General features: G+C 44.9%; 1 protein-coding gene across 11 annotated transcripts in view; it reads right to left on the reverse strand.

Moving 5' to 3' along the window:
* Window positions 1-22,032, reverse strand: part of ST6GAL1 (ST6 beta-galactoside alpha-2,6-sialyltransferase 1) — a 145,043-nt gene that overhangs the window by 113,083 nt on the left and 9,928 nt on the right. The window contains exon 1 of one of the 11 annotated variants that reach the window (XM_065539718.2): window positions 14,060-14,502. The exons of the other annotated variants lie outside the window; for them this stretch is intronic. The gene's annotated coding sequence lies outside the window, so the exon portion shown is untranslated. Of the gene's footprint in view, window positions 1-14,059; window positions 14,503-22,032 lie in introns of those variants that run through there. 11 annotated transcript variants of the gene reach the window in all.

The raw sequence follows: 22,032 nt of genomic DNA on the forward strand, positions 1-22,032 counted from the left end.
GCAAATGCCATGCACAAGATCAAGTGATGGGACCGGGCGCAGTGGCTCATGCCTGTAATCCCAGCACTTTGGAAGGCCAAGGCGGGAGGATCATCTGAAGTCAGGAGTTCAAGACTAGCTTGGCCAACATGGTGAAACCCTGTCTCTACCAAAAATACAAAAAACAGGCATGGTGGCGTACACCTGTAATCCCAGTTTCTAGGAGGCCGAGGCAAAACTGCTTAAATCCAGGAGGTGGAAGTTGCAGTGAGCCGAGATCAAGTCACTGCACTCCAGCCTGGGCGACAGAGTGAGACTCTATCTCGGGGGGGAAAAAAAAAAAAGATCAAGCGATGGAGCTACAGGGGGCTCTATGGAAGGAGAGGAAGCTGGCCTACAAAGAGAGCAGGGCAGAGGCCCAGGGAGAGGTCACAGGACACCATGCAGGCCCAGGACAGCAGGTATGTAGTGAGTCCAGTGGCCGTGAGGCTCGTCTGTACATACTTCTTACTCCTGCACGCACTCCCTTACCCCTTCAATTTGGGAGGGTGTCTCTGCTTCTTGCAACCAAATTGTTCCACGTACAACAGTCTCTCCAAGGCCCTGAGGCTGTAGCAATCTTGGGCTGGGAAATCAGAACGGAAAGAGCAGGACTTATTTCCAGCTCTGCTCAACACAGCAAATCTATGCAAACTAGAGGCCTGGTACTGAGGGCAGGTGCTGCAAGTAACCCAGCCTGTGAGGCCCGGGCAGGAAAAGAGTTAACATGGGCCTGGATTTCTTCATCTTGTGCAAGAGCTTGGTTTAAATGGGCTCTGGGGTCCCAGCTAGCTCTGGCTCCTGAAGCCTAAGGGCGCTCTAAGTGAGACTGGGGGCTCCCCTATGGCCCAGTGCATGTCTTGGGCAGGGCTTGGGCCATCCATTGTAAGCACTCAAAGTCTTTTTAAAACAAAAAAAATTTTTTCTCAAATTTGTAGCTGAATTTAGATAGATAATCAAAATCTACTGGATGGGGCCAGACGCAGTGGCTCATGCCTGTAATCCAGCACTTAGGGAGGCCGAGACTAAGACGGGTGGATCACCTGAGGTCAGGAGATCAAGACCAGCCTGGCCAACATGGTGAAACCCCACCTCTACTAAAAATACAAAAATTAGCCAGGCGTGATGGTGGGCGCCTGTAATCCCAGCTACTCAGAAGGTTGAGGCAGGAGAATCACTTGAGCCCAGGAGGCGGAGGTTGCAGTGAGCTGAGATAGTGTCACTGCACTCCAGCCTGGGCAACAGAGTGACACTCCATCTCAAAAAAAAAAAAAGAAAACAAAAATCTACTGATAGGGCCATGCTAGACTGCTAAAGTGTAGTTGGATGACTCTTCTATTTTAAATTCTAAAGTTGTTTTTTTTTTCTATTAAGTAGATTATATAACTTCCTCCTATTGCCATACTGGGCACTGCAGATTCAGCTGATCATGGGCTCTGCACGCCTCCTACCTACTCACATGCTTCCTGGCCGCTTTAACACAGTTTCCACTTAATTCACAACCCCCTGTAATCTGTTACCACAAGTTCTGCTCTCTGAGCTCCCTCCTATCCCATAAGGGTCACTGGGCCTGACATCCAGATTTGGTTTCTTTACTTTCCTCTTGAGGCCCAGTCAGCCAAGATTGTGCTCAACTCCTTCCTTGTGCTCAGGGCCTGTTCTCTGCTTTATCTCTTGGGGCACTGTACTGTCCTCCAACCCTAGAGCCCCTGGCAGCAGCTCAGCCAATCCCCTTTCTCCTCCACCCTTAGACCCAGAAGCACCTAGATGACACAGAAGATGATTCTAAGGAAGAGGGTGGCTAAATGAGAGGCTGCCTTGGGCGCAGTGACTCCTTCTTGCCTCCAGCAAGCGTTTCCTTCAAGTAGGTGTACAATGTGCGAGGCACCGACCACAGACCCAGAACCAGGATTTGGAGAGCCCACCAGGTACCAAGGAACCCAAAGAAGTTCATAAATTGAGCAAAGAGTTTCATGGCCCAGCCCCTCAAAGCAGAACCATTGCTCAAGGGCTCTATGTTGAGTCAGAAAACAGGTTCACGTGTCACAGGAGTAAGGCTGTGGCCCCAAGCCCTTGGCTTCAAGAAGCAATCCCCACTCAGCACACTGGAGCCTTAGGGTGAGATAACCCTTTTAACCCTGGAGCCATTCTTCCACATTGTCTGAGATGTGAGCAATGGTCCTGATGATGTTTGAATATGGAAGCTAAATAAGCTAAGAGCTTTTATTGATCCTTGTGCATAAAACGTTCCAGAATCTGGGTCTCTACAAATCTGCTGAACACAGCAATCAAATCAGAAGACACTGCACCCAAAACACAATAAGAACGTCTGCTAAGATAAGGAGACCTCCCGGATTATTTCTGTCCCCCTCTTCCTCTCCCAGGGCTCACATCCCTTCTTGATGGTTCATGTGGGGAGCCCAGATCCAACATGACGGGGTTCCTGTTCTAGACCTAATAATATTCACCACAAATGTTCATTTATTTTTAATTTCGATTTTTTTTTTAGCAACTACTATATGCCAAGATAAGATCTATTATGCCAGGCGCTTTATGTACTAAGTTATTCATTTGTTCCTCACACAATCCTATGACGCAAGGAATATTTTCTCCATTTTCAGATGAGGTGACGACAGCTTTAGTGACCAGCCCAGGCACAAAGCAGGTAAGTGACTAAGCCAGAGTTCCACACACAAAGCTGCCTCCCACAGCTGCCTTCCAGGGGCTTTTCTTTATCCTCCCTCTAGTGCTAGGCCAAGAGATTTCAGCAAAGAGCTGAAACTAAGTATGAGTTGCACAGTGAGGACATGGGTGAGCTCTGACAAAAAGAGAAATAGTGTCTGCATTTAGAGAACCAGAAAAGGGAAGTTCTTCTGCCAGTGCCATATGCAAAATTTCCAAAGGAGGGTGCCTCTGCACATTTATTTGATGGTGTTGTTAATATGTTCTCTAGAGCAAACAATTATTCAGCTTTGATTGCATGCCTATTTTAGGTGCCAATCTGGATACAGGGGGAGACACTGAGCCTTTATTTATTTATATCTTTATTTATTTATTATTTTTATTTATTTATTTTTTTTTTTTTTTGAGACAGAGTCTCACTCTGTTGCCCCAGCTGGAGTGCAGTGGCACAATCTCAGCTCACCACAACGTCCGCCTCCCACGTTCAAATGATTCTCCTGCCTCAGCCTCCCGAGCAGCTGGGATTACAGGCACCTGCCACCACACCTGGCTAATTTTTGATATTTTTGGTAGTGACAGGGTTTCACCATGTTGGCCAGGCTAGTCTCGAACTCCTGACCTCAAGTGATCCACCAGCCTCAGCCTCCCAAATACTAGGATTACAGGCATAAGCCACAGCGCCCAGCACAGTGAGCCCTTTTTCAAATCAAAGCAACACACACCCGTGATTTTTAAGGTCCAGTGGTACTGCAAGGCTTGTAAGGAGAAACAGCAGGCCCTGCCCCACCCTCCACATCCCTAATTCTGTCTTTCAACTCCTGTATCTATTTCCAGAGTCATCTCAGTGTATCTAAATAGCATGCTTATAGTTTTTCAATATAAGATATTATTCATAGACTTCCTATTATAGAAAATAAGGATTTAGCTCCTTACCACCATTCCATATACCACCTCTCCTGTCCCACATTCTCCCAATAGTTATAGCATTTTTAAGTCAACACTAATAAGTTACATTATTAAGTTACATTATTTTGTCAAGTAATTATTAAGTTACATTATTACAACCAGATAAATTATTGTTCATAGCTGAGCCATGTGTGGTGTTATGATTAATTCCTTTCATGTACATTTCTTAGTTGCCATTTGTAGAGTCCATTATTGCCTCAGTTGTTTGCTTAACTTTCTATGTACTTGTCACAAATTCAGCCCTCAACATTCCAACAAAATTATAAAACTCATCACAGTACACCAAATATACCGCTATGTACTCATCTTTTTCTTAATTCTTAAAAATCTGCCTTCTGGAACCTTCCATTCTCCTCCTTCAACCTGAAGTGGTTGCTCTCTGTGCTTAAAGGAAGATCCCATTTATTCTTAGTTTACTCTCTAGCTTTGGAGAAACAGGTGCATCGTAGATTCCTCAAAAAATGCTGTCTGGGAGATAAAAATCATTGAGACTTCCCATACCTGAAAATGCCATTATTCCACCCTCATATTTGATTAATAATTTGTCAGGATATAATTTCTCAGTTGGAAATACTATTCTCTCAGAGTTTAAGGAATGGCTTCATTGTCTCCTAGCTTCTGTAGAGATAGATGATGTCAATCATATTTCTGTTCTTATATATAATCCATTTGTTTTGGGGGGAATTCTCTCCTGCCGAGAAGCTTTTCTTCCGGCGTGTGTCTTTTTCTCAAGTCATAGCCCCGGGTACTCAAGCGGACTTTTCAATGTCCTTCAGTTCTCAAAGTTTTTCTTATATTATTTCTTTAATAAATTTTCCCTTTCATTGTCTCTATTCTCTTTTTCTGCAAGTCTTACTAATCTGATGTTGGGCTTCTTAGAATAATCCTTTTTTATTTTTCTCTTCTTTTCTTTTAGTTGGGAGGGACAGGGTCCCACTCTGTTGCTCATGCTGGAGTGCAGTGGTACAACATCAGCTCACTGCAGCCTCAACCTCCTTGGCTCAAGTGATCCTCCCACCTCAGCCTCACAAGTTGCTGGAACTATAGGCATGCACCACCATGTCTGGCTAATTTTTGTATTTTTTAGTAGAGGTGGGGTTTCGCCATGTGGCCAGGCTGGTCTCAAACTCCTGGGTCCAAATGATCCACTCACCTTGGCCTCCCAAAACTCTGGGAATACAGGCATGAGCCACCGCACCCAGCACATTTTCTTTCTTTCTTTGACTTTCTGCAAGGTTCCGTAAGCTTTCTTCAATTCTATATTCCAAACCCTCTACTGATTTATTCTTCTATCACACTTTTAATTTCCAGAAGTTCTTTCTTAGTCTCTGAATACTCCTCTTTGTTGCACATTGCTTTTATTTTATTCATGCAACATATTCTCTTATCTCTCTTAGGCTAGTAATTACAGGTTTTGTGACGTTTTCTTCTGCTCCCTATATTTTCTCTATTTCTTGTGAGTTTCTAGTGTTGTTGTTTGTCTCTTTTAATTTCTGCCTTTCATGTTTCAAACTTTTCTCAAATATCTGGTTATCATTAGCTGTCCAGATGTTCTGTGTGCATGATCAGTACCTCTGAGCTGGTGGATCTTACGGGAAGGTGATTGTGAGTCAGCTGTACATTTTGTTTGGAACCCCCTAAATATCAATATCTACAGGCTTCTTCTCTTGGGCTGTTAAGTTTATGCAGAAAGACTCCTCTAGCCTCATGACTAGGGAAAGCAGAATCTGACTCTAGTATCCAGCACCGTGTGACAGAAGCAGAAAAAGTGCTGGGAGCAGCGAGAGGCCTCACTGGTGAGCGTGTAGACTTTCCCTCATTCCCTCTGGTATAGAACGGCGTTTCACATATGCCCTTCTTAGCCTGGCCTGCTGTGCCTGATCTTAATCAGGTCTTAAAACTGAGCATGTTCCTGGAAAGAGCCTTAAAGGAAATATTAATTACCAGGAAGAAAAAAAATACACACACACACACATTTTACAGGCATAGATTTATAAGGAGTCTCACATCAGTCCAAATCAGGTTTCGCCACCAAATGGGTTAAGAATAAAGCTTCACTTTCACAAATTTTTGGACTTGAAAGTTGCAGATAAGGGCTTGTTTGTGTATGCATTTCCTACACCTCCAGTCACACTTGGGACATTTTTCACAGGGATTTTTCTCACTCTGTGGGGCCGGCTGCTTGCAACAAGATATGAAAAAAAATGAGGTAGTTGAGATGTGGGTGCAGGGGGAAGGCCAGGCTCCACAGACAGACGATCTAAGGACACAGTCACTTGGCAGATTTGAGTCCTAGTTCTATGCTAGCAAGCTGTGCTACTCTGAAAAACTTGCTTAACCTCTCTGTGCCTCAAAAATCACAAGCATTCCTACACACCAGCAAAACATAAGCAGAGAGCCAAATCATGAATGAACTCCCATTCACCATCGCTACAAAGAGATTAAAATACCTTGGAATAGTCCTAACAAGGAAAGTGAAGGACCTCTTCAAAGAGAACTACAAACCACTGCTCAAGGAAATAAGAGAGGACACAGGTTGGGCACGGTGGCTCATGCCTGTAATCCCAGCACTTTGGGAGGCTGAGGTGGGTGAATCACAAGGTCAAGAGATCGAGACCATCCTGGCCAACCTGGTGAAATCCCGTCTCTACTAAAAATACAAAAATTAGCTGGGCGTGGTGGCGCGCACCTGTAGTCCCAGCTACTCAGGAGGCCAAGGCAAGAGAATCGCTTGAACCCGGGAGGTGGAGGTTGCAGTGAGACAAGATCATGCCACTGCACTCCAGCCTGGGTAACAAGAGTGAGACTACGTCTAACAAAAAAAGAGAGAGAGAGAGAGAGGACACAAACAAATGAAAAAACATTCTGTGCTTGTGGACAGGAAGAATGAATATCATGAAAATGGCCATACCACCCAAAATAACTCATAGATTAAATGCTATTCCCATTAAACTACCATTGATATTCTTCACAGAATTAGAAAAAAACACTACTTTAAAATTCATATGGAACCAAAAAAGAGCCCATATAGCCAAGACAATCCTAAGCCAAAAGAACAAAGCTAGAGGCATCCCACCACCTGACTTCAAACTATACTACAAGGCTACAGTAACCAAAACAGCATGGTACTAGTACAGAAACAGACACACAGACCAATGGGACAGCATAGAGGTCTCAGAAATAAGACCACACATCTACAAGCATCTGATCTTTGCCAAACCTGACACAAACAAGCAATGGGGAAAGGATTCCCTATTTAATAAATGGTGCTGGGAAAATCGGCTATCCATACACAGAAAATTGAAAATGGACCCCTTCCTTATACCTTATACAAAAATTAACTCAAGACGGATTAAAGACTTAAATGTAAAACCCAAAACTCTAAAAACCCTAGAAGAAAATCTAGGCAATACCATTCAGGACATCAGCAGAGGCAAAGATTTCACAACAAAATCATCAAAAGCAATTACAACAAAAGCAGAAATTGACAAATGGGATCTGATTAAACTGAAGAGCTTCTGCACAGTAAAAGAAACTATCATCAGAGTGAACAGACAACCTATAGAATGGGAGAAAATTTTTGCAATCTATCCATTTGACAAAGGTCTAATATCCAGAATCTACGAGGAACTTTTTTTTTTTTTTTTTTTTTTTGAGACGGAGTCTCGCTCTGTCACCCGGGCTGGAGTGCAGTGGCCGGATCTCAGCTCACTACAAGCTCCGCCTCCCGGGTTTACGCCATTCTCCTGCCTCAGCCTCCCGAGTAGCTGGGACTACAGGCGCCCGCCAACTCACCCGGCTAGTTTTTTGTATTTTTTTTAGTAGAGACGGGGTTTCACTGTGTTAGCCAGGATGGTCTCGATCTCCTGACCTCGTGATCCACCCATCTCGGCCTCCCAAAGTGCTGGGATTACAGGCTTGAGCCACCGCGCCCGGCCCAGAATCTACAAGGAACTTAAACAAATTTTCAAGAAAAAACCCCATTAAAAAGTGGGCAAAGGACACAAACAGACATTTCTCAAAATAAGACATTTATGTGGCCAACAAACATATGAAAAAATGCTCAACATCACGGATCATTAGAAAAATGCAAATCAAAACCACAAGAAGATAGCATCTCATGCCAGTCAGAATGGCAATTAGTAAAGTCACAAAACAACAGATGTTGATAAGCCTATGAAGAAATAGGATCGCTTTTACATTGTTGGTGGGAATGTAAATTAGTTCAACCATTGTGGAAGACAGTGTGGTGATTCCTCAAAGATCTAGAACCAGAAATACCATGTAACTCAGCAATCCCATTACTGAGTATATACTCAAAGGAATATAAATCCTTCTATTATAAAGATATATGCACGCATAAGTTCATCGCAGCACTATTCGCAGTAGCAAAGATAGGGAATCAACCCAAATGTCCATCCATGATAGAATGGATAAAGAAAATGGGATACATATACACCATGGAATACTATGTAGCCATAAAAAGAAAAGAGATCATGTCCTTTGCAGGGACATGGATGGAGCTGGAAGCCATCATCCTCAGCAAACTAACACAGGAAGAGAAAATCAAACACCATCTGTTCTCATTTATAAGTGGGAGATGAAGAATATGAACACATGGACACAGGGAGGGGAACAACACACACTGGGGCCTGTCAGGGGGCCTGGGGGAGGGACAGCATCAGGATAAAGAGCTAATGCATGTGGGGCTTAATACCTAGGTGATGGGTTGATAGGGGCAGCAAACCACCATGGCACATGTTTACCTATGTAACAAACCCACACATCCTGCACATGTATCCTGGAACTTAAAATAAAATAAAATAAAATAAAATAAAATAAAATTTTAAAAAACCTCTCTGTGTCTCAGTTTCCTCATGTACAAATTTTGGGTTATTCCAACTAATTTTGAAGTGTCATTGTGAGGATTTTGTTAAATTCAGCCAACAAATGTGGATGATGCCTCTGATTCCTGAGGCATTGCTCTGGGTCCTAAAGAAATAGCTGTGAGCAAAAGAGACAACATCCTTGCCCTCACGGAAACAAGTTCCTAGTGAGAACAGACACACGGTAATAACTCAGATGGCCACCTACGCTATTGAAGAGCAACGAGGCGAGGCGGGATAAAAGGGAGAGAGTCAAGTATGACAGTGGGAGGAGACAGGCATGAGATTATAATCTTATATAAGGCTGTCAAATGGCCTGTTTGACAAGGTGACATTTAAATAGAAACCTGAAGAAGAGATGGAAACAATGGGATACATGAAGGAAGGTGTCCTGCCTGGAGGAAGCAGTGGAAAGGCTCTGAGACCAAAGTGTGCTTTATGTCTGAGGAGTAGGCTCAGTGAGGTGAAGCAGAATGAAGGGGTGGAAAAGAGCAGGAGATGAAGTCTGCAGGGTCTGAAGGTTGGGTCACACAGAACCCTGTAGGCCTTTCTAAGAACTGGCTCTGAGTAAAAGAGGAAGCCTTTGTTGGTTTCTTGAGCAGAACGACATATTACTACAGCTTTTAAAATGATCACTCTGGTTACTGTTTTGAGAACATACCACAAGATTCTAAGCAGGAAGCTCAGTTATGAAACGATTCTAAGAGAAGAAACAGGTCTCTGTCCTGAACCAACAGAAATTTGATGAATTGAGTAAGTAGTTGGTTTCTTAATTTATTGTGAAAGCACAGCTGACATGGTTTGCTAACAGAGTGGGTGCAACATGAGAGAAAGAGAATTTAGAATGACTCCAGAGTTTAAGCCCTAGAAGACGGAAAGATGAAACTGCTGTCCACTGAAATGAAGATGGCTCTTTTAGGGAGAAAAGCAGCAGTTCGATTTTGGGCTTGTCATATTTGAGATGCATATTAGACGCCTAAGGAAACTTATCAAGTAGATGGTTGAATATCTGAGCATGGAATTCAGGGAAAAGGTGTGGGTTGGAAATATAAATTGAGGGTTGTCAGTAAATGGATGATATGAGATTGCCAGGGCATGAGGAGACAGAGAAGAGGCCAAGTCCAAGGGCCACTCCCGGGGGCACTCCACAGTGACCAAGTAAAATTGAGCCAACAGATAATTGCTTGAACCCAGGAGGCAGAGGTTACAGTGAACTGAGATCGCGCCACTGCACCCCAGACTGGGTGACAGAGTGAGACTCTATCTCAAAAAAAAAAAAAAGGAAAAGAAAAGAAAATGAGCCAACAAAAGAAACTGAGAAAGAGAACCCAGTGAGAGAAGAGGAGAAGCAAAGACAGTGATGTTCCAGAAGCCAAGAGAAGAAACTATTTCAAGGAGGATGGAATGGTCAACTGTATCAAAAGCGGCTGATCAGTCAAGAGAGGGCCTGAGATCTGACCACTGGATTTGGCAAGAGAGGACACTGGTAAGCCTAAATGGTATGGTTTTGGTGGTGTGATGGGTACAAAAGACTGATTATATTGAGTTTAACTGAGAATGAGAGAAGCAGGAGTGCAGGGTGCAAATACAGACAACTCTCTCCAGGAGCAGAAAAATTAGGCACACCCCCTCCCTCTTCACCTCCTGCCGTGAGTAAAAGCTTCCTGAAGCCTCACCAGAAGAAGATGCGGGTGCCATGCTTGTATAGCCTGCAGAATCACGAGCCAAATAAATCTCTTTTCTTTATAAATTACTCAGTCTCAGGTTTTCCTTTATAGCAATGCAACATGGACTAATAGAGTGGGCTCTGGAGAACTAGTGAACCCTGTTAGCATGTGAGGACACAGTGAAAAAGCACCATCCGTAAATTAGGAAGCAAGCGCTCACCAGACACCGAATCTGCTAGTGCCTTCATCTTGGACTTCCCAGCCTTCAGAACTATGAGCAATACATTTCTGTTGTTTATAAACCACCGTTTATGGTATTTTGTTATCACAGCCTGAATGGACTAAGACAAAAGGTATGAAAGTTTTCTTCCAACTGCCATTATTTTTTCAGGTAAGTTTCAAACAAGGTTATCAATTGACAGTATGGATGGAGAAGGTGTTAGAAGAAGAGAAGGTGGGAAGATGGGGAAGATGGGGAAGGTGTTAGAAAGAGATAAAAAGGTGTGAAACAGTCATCTAGATGACAGAGGAATGGTCGTGGTTCTCTACCATCATTCACCCGAATTAACAGCACAGGTTAAAAAAGAGATACTGATGCCCAGGTCAACCTCACAAAGACTTTGATTTCATTAGTTTAAGAGGAATTCAGGCAGCAATACTTGTTATAATTCCCACTAGTAACACTAATGACAGCCAGGGTTGAGAACCAACGGACCAACAAAATGAAGCGACATGGCCTACACCACCAATGTCCACTTAAAAGTCATGGTCAAGAATTACAGCCAGGCACGGTGGCTCATGCCTGTAATCCCAGCACTTTGGGAGGCCAAGGTGAGCAGATCGCCTGAGGTCAGGAGTTCGAGACCAGCCTGGCCAACACGGTGAAACCCTGTCTCCACTGAAAATACAAAAAATGAGCAGGGCATGTTGGCAGGTGCCTGTAATCCCAGCGACTCAGGAAGCTGAGGCAGGAGAATCACTTAAACCCAGGAGGCAGAGGCTCCATGCAGTAAGCCGAGATCACGCCACAGCACTGCAGCCTGGACAACAAGAACAAAACTCTGATCCAGGATGACACCATGCTTTTCTACGGTCACACTCAGATTTGTGGAGTAGGTATGGAGTTCAAAGAGCTGGATTTAGCCAGGGCTAAATCAGATACTTGTAAAGCATATAGCATGCCTAGACACGGTAAGAGTTCAGTAAATGAAAGCTTCTACATTTGTTTTTATCACTACCTAAGTGACACACAACATGCATGCAGCAAATAAAATCCTGTTTTTATCTCATTCAAATGATTCACCCAATCATATCATATCACAGAGTTTTAGAGTCATTTGTGAATAACTAAAACCACAAATGTACATCCTTAACTATCAAAGTGGTCTTCTCCAGTTCCTTTTATTTGACACTGAGCAATGCACAAAGGGTCTCTGAACTTCCCAGCAATCACAGAAGTCACAGGTCACCCCTCCTCCCACCTACCTGCTGTCTGAATTTGATAACAACAGTTTTGTACCATTTTGTGAAGCCCCTCCATCCACACTACCTGGAGCCTGCACTTTAGTGAGCTCTGCCTTTGCAATTCCTGTCTGGTAATCTGTCCCACTCCTTCCGACGAGGCCCACTCCTGCTCCTAGCCCTAAGCCTGGAGCCCAGATACCTATGGAGAGATCACTGTGATGACAAGTGTCACCTCAACACCATCTCCCCGAGTCAGGCCTGGCTGGATTCCTGCCCATGTAAAACCACCTGCCGGAAAACGACTGCAGATTCTATCCGGACCCAAACTGAGTAGGCTCAAATGCCAGCAGAGAGGGGAAGCCCGAGGGCTCACCCATCCAGGGAGCCTCCACTGTTAGCTCTGCCCTCCCTTATGGATGAATCTAATGCCACCCCCACCCCAAATGCCTAGCAGATTCTTCTTCATTCTTTTAAAGCCTTTGAGGATATCATCTCTCTTTTCTGGCCTTCCCTGCCCCTGCCTCCTGCTCCCTCCACAACTTGAGCAGCTTTCTTTCCTTTGTGCCCTCTTCCACAGGCCTGGCTCTCCTCCTAGTTCCTCCAGGGAGAGGCTGTATCTCATTTCTCTTTATATTCACAGCCCCTAGCAAAGTGGCCCATCAGGTGGCCAATAACTGAGAATAACCATTCACATGTGCTGTGATATTAAAAATAACCACGATGTATTGGTCTCCAATCATGTGCCCAAAACTAGGTTAAGCACTACATCTAGGACTCACACCAATGCTGTAAGGCAGAAAGGATGAATATAGACTAACATAGGAAACCGAGGACCAGAGAGGCCAAGCTGGCAAGCTTGCACAGCTGAGAAGTGGCACAACTGCAATTTAAACCCAAGTCTGTCTGGCTACAAAGTGCGTGGGTTTTTTTTCCAAATGATAAGGTCTTTCTGAGGAAGGTGACCTTGCAAATGGTAGTTAACAGGGAAGGCAGTGAGTTGCCTCCAAGCCCTCCTACTGTGAGTCACTGGATCTGGCTGGGGAGACAAGGGCAGGACTCTCCAAGTACAGAAGGATTCCCTGTGAGGCGCCTTTGGTTCATCTCCTCCCGGCCAGATTTTTCCCCTCATTCAAATTTGCAGCCCAGAATAAGATGTTCATTGTGAAAAGCAAAAAAAAAGAGCCGCCGTCACAAGCCCTCTAGCAGGAGTCACAAGCCCTCTAGCAGGACGCATCTTCCGGGGATTCATTCCTCACGCTGTCAGCCACCACCTCCAGCTCAGGCCCAAGGCCAGCCTCCTCCCAGCACCCGCACTGTGCAGTCCACAAAGGCAATCCCTGAGGCAGGTTCTTAGGTAACCGATGACTCAGCCCGGCTGCCGCGTCACAGCTCCCTACCTGCCTTCTTCCCTCTCCCACCTGGAACAAATTCCTATGACCCTGGTTCCCAAAAGGATAAGACAAGAAGAACAAGGTCCCAAGCTTGACTCTCCTCCAGGGCTCAGATCCATGAACCATCCCGGAGAATTTTCCCTCTTTCACCTGGCTGCTTGGCTTTCATTTCCAAGGCTAGAAATGGCAGGTAGGAAAAATGACTCTGGTGGAGCAGGAGGGCCCACTACAGCCTCACACGCTTCCCACCACGGGCTACTGCAAATCCACTGCCTGCTCTCACACCTTGATCTTACGGAGAGAGCACCCACTCATCTCACTGCTGACTGGATGTGTTCTTACCTCAGTGGACAAACAGGAGCCTCAGGGAGGCTGAGCTCATTCCATGAGGCCTCCTAAGGGCTGGGCAGGATACTGGGCCCAGGGCTGTGCAGAGAACCCAGTCATCATCCCCACCATCCAGGATGTCATGGTCTAACATAGCAAACTTCACATAGCACAGTGAGCATGGCACAAGGGATCAGAGGTCTTCTCTCTCCTTTGTGGGCCATGAATTTAAGGGGGCTCCTCCAGAACTAAGGCTGGCTGGAGCTGAGGCCGAGCCAAAGGCGCTGGTAAAGCAGAGAGACCAGTGAGATAAGGAAGAAACGGATCTCTTCAGCAATATGGAATAGCCTGGGTCTCTCTCCAATGACCACACACACACACACACACACACACACACACACAGACACACACACACACATACACACACACACACACACACACACACATACACACACACACACACAGACACACACACACACACACAGACACACACACAGACACACACACACACAGACACACACATACACACACACACACACATACACACACACACACACACACACATATACACACACACACATACACACACACACACACACACTCTAGTTTCTGAACCCCCAAGAGCATATGAGGCCCAAACCCACACCCTACAACCAACCTGATCCTTCCCGGAACAAACGTCAGGTGCCTCCAGCCACACTAGCTCAGTGCAGAGGTCTGGCTGCCCGCCCAGTTTGATGAGTGTTGTCAGAAGCCCAATTTCTTTGAGGCCAGGGCCTTGCCTTGTCCCCCTCAGTACTTCTGGAGAATAAAGCTGGCCACCCAAGTCCCCTGACAACCCTGTCCTTCCTGTCCCTCTTTCAGACCACTGGCCTCTACCAGACGTGGCAGGGCCTGCTGGCGCGGCAGCTCCAACATTCATTCCTGTAGCTTGGCACGTCTGGAAGAGCCTCCTCCACCCTCACCAAGCTGTTGACAGCCATCCCGACGCAACTCAGGCCCAGACATTCCCCAGGAAGGCAGGCAGGAGCGGTCTCCCTCTCACCCAGGCAGGGGGAAAGCAGACACACTCCCTGCCTCCTCCCTCCCTCGCTCTCCGCTGCCTTCACCGCAGCCTCCAGCCGGTTACCTGAGTCAGGGAAGCACAGTTTCTTGCCTGTTGACCAGGTTATTTGTTTGAACCCTGTAGGGGCTGCGCTCATGCCTGTGAAAGTTTTCACAGACCCCTGTGCGTGCTTTAACAGATGTATGCTCTCAGAAGAGCAAGGGGTGTGTCCACAATAACAAACCCTTCTGTGTGCCTCTTTCAAACTGTCTCATCCTTAGCGTCTATGATCTAATTTGAACATAAAAACTCATCTCAGGCTAGGCAGTGGCATAATTATTACCGCCTTTTATAGGTAAGGAAATTAGGGTTCTGATTAAGTAGCCTGGGGCCACGCGGCCGCTGAATGGTGGAGCCTGCACCATAACGTAGGCTCTTACATTTACTTAAAAATGTACCTACAAAATTTACATCTAAAACATGTTTTATTTTATAGGTAAATATAAGTAATAATAAATACAAATCTAAACATAAGTGTAAATGTATAAAATAGACTTATGTATAAAATATTTACCTATACAATTATTTTTACATTTTATGTTTCACAAAGGTGGCTGATTCCGGTCTCTGTGCACCACAAATCATAGCACAATAGAAAAACCACGGGCACGGCTGTGCAGGCAGCACAGAGAGCTCAAATCAGTTTCACCGCCATGCGACTCTGGGCAGATAAACATCACTATGTTTTAACGCTCACCTTCTCTGTATCATTGTACTTTTCCCGCATCCCTTGCTGCTGAAGCAAGCACAGATCTCTCACCCTTAACCTCAGTTCCCTCATGTGTACAGCAGAGATAATTGTACCTGTGTACCTAGAGTGAGGTATTTGCATAAATGACTCTCAAATCCCCCATGGTGTTCATCCATCTGTATCTCCCCTCCCACTCTTCACTCCCCGGGAACCAATATCTAATGGCGCCTTTCAGAATAGCTTCAGTGGTCTTATTTAAGTAAGACTAGTTCATTATTTTATAAAAAGTCAATCAATATGCGAAACTATGTAGAGCTAAAAATCACCCAAGAGCCCTCTATCCAGGAAAAAATAAATGAATTAATTTCATTCCTCACATCTCCATATTTGTATATGGATAGAAGCGTGGAGGATGGAAGAAAGGATGTGTGAAAGGATAGATGGGGATTGCTTTATACAATAGCTGCTTGGGGTCAGGAGCAGTGGCTCAGACCAGTAATCCCAACACTTCTGGAGGCCGAGGCAGGAGGATCACTTGAACCCAGGAGATCGAGTCTGCAGTGAGCCGTGATCGTGCCACTGCACTCCAGCCTGGGTGACAGAACGAGACACTGTCTCAAAGAATAATAATAATAAATGTTTTAAAGTAAAAGAAAATAACTAATTTCATTATTCTATTTTATAAGGAAAAGGAACTTTTTTTTTTTTTTTTGAAATGGAATCTCACTCTGTTGCCTAGGCTAGAGTGGCGTGATCTCAGCTCACTGCAACCTCCGCTTCCCGGGTTCAAGCCATTCTTCTGCCTCAGCTCCCCCAAGTAGCCAGGATTACAGGCGCCCGCCACCATGCCCAGCTAATTTTTGTATTTTTAGTAGAGACGGGGTTTCACCATGTTGGTCAAGCTGGGCTCGAACTCCTGACCTCAGGTGATCCACCCGCCTTGGCCTCCCAAAGTGCGGGGATTACAGGCATGAGCCACTGCGCCCGGCCAGAAAAGGTACACTTCTAATTAAAGTTAACACTTAACATCTCCTCACATCTCCCCTAACCCCCTATTTCTGGTATATTCTTTCTACTTCCTCACATTCTGTTCCTTAGCCCTCACTGCCCATCCCTGCCCGTGCTTAGCTTTGCTTCTCTATTTGAATGGATTAAGAGTTCACCAATTGACCTTTCACTATGCCTTCCTAAGTATGTTTGTTGATTAATCTTTTTCATCCTCAAGTGGGTTTCCTGAGAAGGCCTCGTCAGCGCTAGATTCCCTAAATTCTTGCATGTGTGAGGATGTCTGCCTGAGGTACTTGCAAAGTAATTTGAGTGTAAAATTCTTCAGTCCCATTGCCTTTGTCCCAGAACTCTACAACAATTTTTTTTTTTTTTCAAATAGAGACAGGGTGTTGGTCTTTCACCTAGCCCGGAGCACAGTGGCACAATCACAGCTCACTGCAGCCTCAAGCTCATGGGCAAGGGATCCTCCCACATCAGTCTTCCAAGTAGCCAGGACTACAGGCACGCACTCCCATACCTAGCTAATGATTTTCATTAGGGTCTCCATACGCTGCCCAAGCTGGTCTCAAAATTTCTGGCCTCAAGCTATCCTCAGGCTTCAGCCTCCCAAAGTGCTGGGATTTCAGGCATGAGCCACCTCACCTGGCCTCTACAATCCTGCTTAGTCACGTGTGAGACCAACATGACTTCCCTTAAAGCAGATACTAGTTGATCCCAATAACCAGGTTTTCCTTTCAGTAGTAGAAAGCTTCCCCCAAATCTGAGTTTTAAGAAGGCATATGGCCTCTCAGCTGGAGACTTTTTCCCACAGTTATTTACAGCCAGCTGTGTCTATCTATGTGACTAAGTCTTGGCCAATGGAATATGAGCAAAAGCAATGCGTGCCTCCGCAGACTCTCCAATTACCTCTCCAGTGACCCTTCTGAAGGGCCACCTTTGTATGATCTTTACATCTTTGATTTAAGTGCTTTATCTTTTTTCTCAGCGTAGGCTGTGATTTTCCTCAAGCCTTCCTTCTCTGTTAGCAATTTAATTTTCAACAGATTCTGTTATGTTTCCTGTTAACTTTTTCTGTAATGACATTGTTTTTATCCTCAATGTCTTCCTTGGCTCTGTAATTACCTTTTTTATTTCACTGTGTAGTTTCATCATCTTGTCTTTGGGATCTGATTAGTTTTCAATAATCTTGATTTTGCATGAATGAATTCCCCATACTGCCTCTTCTACCCGAGAGCCAACTCTAACCCAGGAATTATCTTGGAGGATGGGGAGAATAGGAAAAAGAGGTCCCATTCACCATTAAGCGAGACAATAATTTTGCTCATATGTTATACCCTCCACCTTCGCAACTCCTACTCATCCTTAAAGGGACAGCTCAAGGCCCATTAGCCCACGTTCCTCCAACCAACTGTGATTGTTCCTGTTCCAGTTCCCAAAGGGTTCCCCCAAGCTAAAGGATTCGCAGGCACTACCTGGGCTCACAAATGAACCTGGAGCTTTTGAGAAACAGGATGACTCTTCTCCCTCTTCACACATGGTTGGGCACAGAAAGATTTTATTTGAAGATTTATGGACTAATGATTGGCTGGATAAAAGGGAAGGTAAACCCTAGAACCAAGCTACAGAAAAGCTGTCAACATCAGACCCACTGGTCCCAATTTAACAAAAAGGTGGATAACACCATGAGGCAGGTGGAAAGAAGAGGATTCGGCAAGGGGTGTTGTCCTTGAAACATTAAGAGAGGGAACAATCATCTTAGCCAGCAAGCCAGACCTTCACAGCCTGCCTCTGCAGGCACTGAAGTGGAGGCTGAGACATGGGCTCCAGAGGCAAGCAGGCCTATGTTCAAGTCCACGCAACTGAACACACTCACAGTCTGACTTTGAGCAAGTCATGAATCTCCTTCAGCCTTTGTTTCCTCACCTATTAATTTGAGATAATAGGCCAGCATGGTGGCTCACACCTGTAATCCCAGCACTTTTGGAGGCTGAGGCGGGGGGATCATGAGGTCAGGAGTTTGAGACCAGCCTTACCAATATGGTGAAACTCCGTCTCTACTAAAAATACAAAAATTAGCCAGGCATGGTGGCGTGTACCTGTAGTCCCAGCTATTCAGGAGGCTGAGACAGGAGAATGGCTTGAAGCCGGGAGGCAGAGCTTGCAGTGAGCCGAGATCGCGCCACTGTACTCCAGCCTGAGCAACAGAGCAAGACTCCATCTCAAAAAAAAAAAAAAAAAAAATTAAGATAATAATAGTGTATACAGTGTTATGAAAATTCTATTAAATAATGCATATAATGGTTCCAGCCTCAACTCCCGCCACTTCATATCTCATGCATTTCTCTCCAGGAATATCAACCTGCTAGTGTTTCCCTGACACATACAATGAGCCGTTTCTCACCCTCAAATCTTTGCTCCTGCAGCCTTCCCCTGCCCCAGAAATGCTCATTTCCCCGAGGCTGAGAGCTCCTACCTTCTAAGACCAGCTTGTGTGTTGCCTCTTCCAGAAATCTTTCCCAAACTCACTGTATCTTCTTCCCATCATCTGTGCACACCCAAATCATCACATTTATCACACTATATTGTGATTAATACGTGCACATCCACCTTCAACTAAGCTCTGGAAGGAACAGACTATGGGGATTATTTGGGTCTATGTTCTAAAAATGAGCATCGCAGGCCTGGCACAGTGGCTCACGCCTGTGATCCCAGCACTTTGGGAGGCTGAGGCGGGTAAATCACCTGAGATCAGCAGTTTGAGACCAGCCTGGCCAACACGGCGAAACCCCATCTCTACTAAAAATACCAAAATTAGTTGGGCGTAGTGTTGGGCCCCTGTAATCCCAGCTACTCGGGAGGCTGAGGCAGGAGAATCACTTGAACCTAGGAGGTAGACGTTGCAATGAGCTGAGATCATACCATTGCACTCTAGCCTGGGCAAAAGAGACTCTATCTTAAAAATAAATAAATTTTTTAAAATTTTAAAAATAAAAAAATAGAAATGAGCATTGTGGATGGCCTGCAGCAGGCACTCAATGTTTGTTGAGTGAAAGAACAAAGCAAGGACTATGAGAAAAGAGGAAGAGGGTGATATGGGTGATTTGTCTGCCACTAATCTCCAAGGCTCTGCTAGCTACACTGAATATGTGTGTGTACATATCTACAATGTGTGTTCTTGATGAAGGTATTCCCAATGCTGAGCATATAACAGACATTCAACAAATATTTTATGACCAAATTATTGTTGAATTATTGAATAAACTCTACAAAAGAAGAAATTGCTTAAGAACCTTAAAGCACAACTACAAGATAAGCCATTAACAGTGCTGATACTGAGTGCCATTTACAAGCTTAATTCAGGTAGCCAAGTAGTGGTACCTGTCAATCTACGGCCATGCTCACTAACAGTGTGCTTATTCCCAGTCTGAACTAGATAATGGCTACAGATAGATATCACCGCTTTAAAGGGCAAGGAAAAAATAAAACAAGTGCAAACCAGGCTTGACCCAAATAACTCTTATTAAAAAGAAAAAGGAGCAAAAGTATGCTGAAGCTAAAAGGCATGCTAGTCACACATGACTAGCTCACGAGCTCTTTAATACGTTCTTAAGGAAATGGAAGAAAAACTCTGTAAGGAGATATTATTCAGTGAAGCCCCCAGTGAACCAAAAGGACTAACCATGTCTCAGACTCAAAGGACTAGGAATTATTAGCAGTGGAAAAACCTGTACTACACCCAATCCCAGCCTCACCATTCAGCAGCAGTGAAACTTTGGATGAGCTTCTAGCCCTTTCTGAAGCTTGGTTTTCTTATTTGCAAAATGGAGCGAATGATACCGAGACAGCAGATCTTGCTATGATGGTTGGATGAGGGAACACACATCATGCCTAATCAGGGCCAGGCACACAGCAAAAGCCCAGAAGATGGTAAATTTTGCCACGTTTCCTTCACCAGACTTGGCTAAGACTCAAGTCAAAACATTATTCTTCATTTGCAGGAAGGAAAGGGATCAGCCTTAAACATGGTGGGTGCCCTCAATTCCAGCACAGAGGACCGTCAAGAGGTTGTAAAGGGTACAGCATTCCTAAAATTAAAGCTGGAAGCTCAGCACTGTGCTGAGAAAGACTCCATCAACCAGGAGATGGATGCAGATTTACAAAGACTGCAATGAAAAAAATGTACAATCATCCTCCTGGGGCAGGTAGTTCTTTTCCAGTTGCCAGATTTCCTGGTCATCTCCTGACAGACCAGATTTCCCGGTCATTTCCTTGCCAGATTTCCTGGTCAAGTGTATGTCATATATCTATTCTGGTGGAAATAATTTATGAATACAAGGCCAAAGGGAGCTGAAGCCAAGGACAGAACAGGGAGAGGGTTGCCAAGATCCAAGGGAAACAAGGCTGAAGCCTCCTTTGATGGCTTCCATCTTATTCCACCTTTTCAGAGCAGGTGAAAATTGCTTCATTACATTGTCTATAACTTGCCCCATCCCTTTAGTTCTAGTCTGCACCTTTCTGCTTCTTGCCCCATAGTCACAGACTCTCAAAGCTGGAGGGGGCCTACGTGGGCGTTGACGTCAACCCCTCTGCAACGCAGAAGTCCTCTGATGGCAAAGAAGTTTACTTGCAACTTTTGCTTGGATCACTTTATGTGATCGGCGCGGCGCCCTTGTGACATAGCTTGTTCCATTGTTGGCTAGCTCCGTTAAGTCAGTTCTCATTTGTCTTCCTGCAACTCTTTCCCCTCCTCACCCACCCCCATCTTGCTTCTCCCCTCTGCAGCAGCCACTCAGTGTGCCTCTAATGAAGTGTGATTTCTTCCACATGAAAAGGATGCCTCTTATTTTTATCTCCGGCAGACTAGAAAGTCCTAGTTTCCACATTTATCCCACCTCCGATATGCTGTCCTAAGCCACTGTCTTCCGAGTAGCCAATTTCTGGGTTTGCATCATTTTATCACTCTCTGGAGGGGACCCAGGGAAGCATAACACTCCAGGTAGGTTTGAACAACCAGACAAAGTACAATATAACTATCACAATTCCTCCTCCAGAGCCTGAGATCAAACACTCCTTTTCTTCACTTCTCTCTCCTCCCTCTCTATCACTGAAGTGCCAGTTCTCCCACGAGGTCCGGATCCTGACCCTGAGAACAGAAACAAACTTGGAAGGCCCAAGGATGGTGAGAGGGGGAGGGGAAGGTGATGACGCAGCTCAGTTTTTGCACTTGCAGCTGAGGACACCAAACCAGGCAGGCTACCTCCAAAAATAACCTTCCATGCAAGCAGCCTCTTGGTAGCTTCCTGAGAGCCCTTCCAATCCGCTTTCCAGAGTGCAGACCCCCGTGTTTCTGCGCCCACTCTCTCACCACCCATTCCAGAACTTGATGGACCAGGTTCATTTGACCCACTGACATTTACAACTATCTTTCCGTAATGTTTGAGGTCTAAAAACACTTAGAAATATATTTTTATGGGAATACATAAATGTCCATCAACAGAAGATTGGTAAGGAAAACACATTCAAAATATAGAATGCAATGCAGCTATGAAAAAAAAAATAAACACTGTTATGGGAAGGCCTCCAATACACACAGTAAAATGAAAAAGGCAAGTTTGTAAATGGGTTAGTATAACGTCAGGAATGTCCAATCTTTTGGCTTCCCTGGGCCACATTGGAAGAATCATCTTGGGCCACACATTAAATACACTAACACTAATGATAGCTGATGAGATTAAAGAAAAAAGAAAAATGCAAAGAAAACCTCATAATTTTTAAAGACAGTTTACGAATTTGTGTTGGGCCGCACTCAAGGCCATCATGGGCTACA

This window comes from Macaca fascicularis, chromosome 2 (genome assembly GCF_037993035.2).
Source record: "Macaca fascicularis isolate 582-1 chromosome 2, T2T-MFA8v1.1".
Lineage (NCBI taxonomy): Eukaryota > Metazoa > Chordata > Mammalia > Primates > Cercopithecidae > Macaca > Macaca fascicularis.